The sequence below is a fragment of the Dipodomys ordii genome, unplaced genomic scaffold (assembly GCF_000151885.1).
Source record: "Dipodomys ordii isolate 6190 unplaced genomic scaffold, Dord_2.0 Scaffold80, whole genome shotgun sequence".
Lineage (NCBI taxonomy): Eukaryota > Metazoa > Chordata > Mammalia > Rodentia > Heteromyidae > Dipodomys > Dipodomys ordii.
This window is the reverse complement of record NW_012267296.1, coordinates 6,529,277-6,533,796: the sequence shown is the minus strand read 5'-3', so window position 1 is coordinate 6,533,796 and position 4,520 is coordinate 6,529,277. Positions and strand designations below refer to the sequence as shown.

Sequence of the window (4,520 nt, the reverse complement as noted above, 5' to 3'; positions counted from 1 at the left end):
ACTTGTTTTTCCATTTTGTAGTAAATTCAGGGACAAAACTATTTTGTTAGAATGTCTCTACCACCATCTACTGTTTATATTTGGAAGTACTTCAAAATATTTAAAATAATTCTAAAACGTATCTTTTTTATTGTGAAAATACTGTACAGAGGGGTTACAATTACATGGGCAAGATAATGAGTACATTTCTCTTTTTTGGCTCTTTTCAGTTTATTGCATGAAGAAGTTACACTAGTCCAAGTTAAAAGCGGACCCCAAATGGTTACATTATACAAGCTGTGAGGTTTTTAAACTTGTGACAAGGGACAGAAGGGAAATTCTACTCATTGCAAGGAAATCCTCACTTAAGCTTCAGTGAGCCACAAGCACTTAAAACCCATGAACCTTCAGCTGCGTCCTTAGCCAGTCCAGTCTCTATCAGGAACTGGCATATGTTCTTGCACTGGTCACCCTGTACCTGAATTACTTCTCCATGTTCTGGATGCTCAATTACAGTACCATTGCAGGTAAATTTCTTCTTAAACGCCTTCACTAGTTTCTTTTTATCATAATCATCAGCGATCCCTTGGACAGTAGTAAGGGTCTTCCTGCCGTTTCTCTGTTGAATTCTTATATGGATATAATCCTCAGTGCCAGCAGGAAGCAGGTCATCACCCTTACTTGCATCACCAAAGGGGTCGAAAGAGTGGAGGTTCTGGATAGCGGACATATGATACGATTCCTTTTCCTCGGTGGAAACGGCCTGTAGAAGGCAGCTGCGGGAGAAGGCGGGCTGGGGTGGGGGGGACCGAGCGTCGGGAAGCGACGGGCGAGGGGGCTCAAGGGGGAGGCAGCTGAGTCCTTGGCGGCGGCTCAGTGACTGGGGCAATGAGTACATGTCTTATCAAGCATTGTTGCCTCCTCCTTTGTTTCCCCTTCCCATCCCTTCCCATCCCCCTCTTCTGTCCCCCCCTGCCCAATCCTCCCCCCCCACCAAAATTGTAAAGTTCGTTTTTGACATAACGTCTTGTACATCTCATTGTTGCAATTGGTCCACCTGTATCCCTATTTAAACGATTAGTTTTTCCCCTTCCCCTCCACAAATTATACCAACATCAAATACAGTGGAAGCAGGGGTTATACCGTGGGGGAGGGACATACAAAGCAACAAAGAAATCATCTTATAAATATGTTAGAAATAATAGCAAAAAAGAAATGTATAGGTATTTATTCCTTCTCCCTCTTTCTCCCTCCCTCCCTCCCTCCCTCCCTCCCTCCCTCCCTCCCTTCCTTCCTTCCTTTCTCTTTCTCTCTTTCCTTCTTTCTCTCTCTTTGTCTCTCTCTTTCTTTCTTCCTTCCTTCCTTTTTTCCTTTCTTTCTTTCTTTCTTTCTTGGTGATGTACAGAGGGGTTATAGTTACATAAGTCAAGTATTGATTACATTTCTTCTTGAACAGTATCACCTCTTCCCTCATTTTCTCCCAATTTTTCTCTCCTGACGCCCTCCTGTATAGTTCATTTTCAACATAGTCTCTAATGAGTAATACTGCTTTATTTGTTGACCCTTTGTGCCTCCATTTCTGTGTTCCCCTTGCCCTCCCCAGATAAACTTACCTTCAAGACAAAAAGTATAGAAAACAAAAACAGCAACAAAGGAGAAAAAAATAAATCAACTTAAAAATTCAAGGTTATGTGCCATTAGTGCATGAATAAAGTCCCTCTGTAATGTTAAAAAATGACTTTTAAAAACCCTCTTGTTTCCATTTCTTGTCATTCTTACCTCCAATTATCCACTGAAAAGCCAGAAGTGGAGCTGTGGCTCAAGTGGTAAAGTGCTAGCCTTGATCAGAAAAGTTCAGGAACTTTGATCAGGTGCTGTGTTCAAGCCCCAGCACTAGCAGAGAGAGAAAGAAAGTTCCTGAAATGGTTTCGAAAATCTTGGGTTTCAGAAACCAATAAATCTACACCTCCAAAATTTAAGGCACAATATTGTTGTCAGTTTTTTTTACTAGTTATGATTAAGATAATCAAACATAATTTACTGTTGTCATTTCACACACATAAAATCAACCAATTTTACAATAAAGTACAGCCCATTTATTAATGTAATAGTTTTGTGAACAACACACTATACTGTACTTACTTTGCTTGTTCTGTTGCTCTGACACTGGTCAAAAACTAGACTGCTATTTGGGAACAACCATTATACAAAGGACAACCAATGAAATTGCGAGAGATACTAATTTTTGGCAATGATATTTTACAGCTGTTGTAAAAGAATGTATAAAAGAGAAAAGATTGCACCTTTGTGGGAATTCAGGGGAACATCATTCCACAATGTTTTTTTTTTCCCATCACGTAGTAAACTGGGCATTAAATGAGATCTACAACTACATAAAGAAAATAAATGTCACCTATTGCCTACCAGAAGCAGTGTTATGAAACAGGAAGTAGATGACCAATATGATTTAGTAGAAAATAATGTAAATGATATAGCCGTTATATATATATTTATATATATTTATATATATATTCAATGAGACCCAAAACATTTGGAACTAAATTCTTTTTGTGTGTTTTATTAACATAATCAAAATTTCTGTTAAAAGAAGTATTTTTGTGTGGTTCAACTGTGTGTGTTAACTAGTCTTTGACAATCTTCTGGCAGCATAGGTTTCATTTTTTCCCATTGTTCTGGCAATCAAAACCACGGCCTACAAGGAAACATAGATTCCATGGTTTCCCTTATTTGCAATAACTAGTATATTTCTAGGACAAGCAGAAAAGGTCAAAAGCTATGTTCAAATGACCATAATAAGATGATGCTAAGTGAAATGAACGCCAACATAAGGACACAAGATGATTTATCTTTGTTGGTATTGTTATTAATGTACTTATAATGTACAATGCGATTTTTTTGTTTCTTTTGTATGTTCTTCACCCATGGTATAACCCTGTTTTAGCTGTATTTGATTCTGGTGCCCTGTATCTCCTATATACATTTTTCTACTTTGGGGAAGGGAAATAACAAAATGCTGAAACAAGGATACAGATTGATCCATTGTAACAATGAGATGTACAAGATACTATGTTGAAAACGAACTTTACAACATTGGGGAGGTCAGGAGTTGGGGTGGTGGGGAGGGAAGGGACGGTAGGGGAAAAACAAAGGAGGGGGTAACAATGCTCAATAAGAGATGTACTCATTACCTTACTCATGTAAATGTAATCCCTCTGTACAGTATTTTTACAATAAAATGTATATTTAAACAAAACAAAACAAAACAACCTACAAAACCATGTCCTGGAATGTCCAAGGCCAGTGTTCTACTGTGGAGCTATATCTGGGTAACATGTCTCATAGTCTAAACAAATTTTGTTGTCATTGGAGGGGGAGGGTTAATGGAGAGGAGAAAATGAGGATGAATATGGTTTAAGTAGTTTATCTGTATTATAGGAATAGAGGAATAAAACCTGTTAAAATTATTTTAAGAAGGGGGAGGGGACACAGGAAAGTAATAAGGTGGAATTTGATCAAACACATTGCATACATATATGGAAATGTCACAATGAAATCTTCCTTGTACAAATGAATTGATGATAATAAAGATTGTTATAAATTAAATCTTTGGCACAGTTTAATTCCCTGAACAATCAGACAGCCTTTAGAAAAGAAATACATGAAGCTAAATAAAGAGCAATAGATACTTTCAAGAAAACATGCTTAAGATGATATGTATTGGAAATACTGGTTAAACCAATTACCTAAATAATTTATGATGGGTATTTCTGTGTGAAGTCAGTTATGATATACCAAAATAAGTTCCTATGGTGAGTCACATGCTTTAGACAGAAGCTTGAATTTTCTATATCTGCAAACATATAATTTTGATTCTTTCTTTTCAATTTAAATGTCTTTATTATTATTGCCTAATTTCCCTGGTCAGGACTTCTTCTGCTATGTTGAATTCTATGATAGAGGCAGGCATACTTGTTTTATTCCTGATTGTAATCTTCCACCACTGTGAATGATATTAGCTGTGGGCTTTTCATATATAGCTCTGATTATAGGATGGTAGTTTCTTTTTTCTTTTTTTAGCTCTTTTTTGGGTACGTTTTTTATTGTACAAATGCTATACAGATGGGTTAGTGATATGAGCAAGGTAATGAGTGCATTTCCTATTGAGCATTGTTGCCTCCTCCTTTGTTTTCCCCTACCATCCCTTCCCTCCCACCTCCACAACTCCCTCCCCCCTCCCCCTCCACTCCCACCTGCCAAAGTTATAAAGTTTGTTTCTTTTTTCTTTAATTTAATTTAATTTAATTTGTGAACATACTGTAGAGAGGGGTTACAATTACATGGGCAGGATAATGCGTACATTTCTTTTTTTTTCAGATTTTTTTAAAATTTAATTTAATTTTGTTTGTGAACATACTGTACAGAGGTGTTACAATTACATGGGCAGGATAATGCATACATTTCTTACCAAGCATTGCAGCCTCCTCCTTTGTTTACCCTTCACATCCCTTCCCAGCCACCCT

The 4,520-nt window shown here is 37.2% G+C and overlaps 1 pseudogene; it reads right to left on the bottom strand.

The window, feature by feature from the left end:
- Positions 1 to 205: 205 nt before the first annotated feature.
- LOC105992161 lies at positions 206 to 756 on the bottom strand (annotated as a pseudogene).
- Between the last annotated feature and the right edge of the window lie 3,764 nt (positions 757 to 4,520).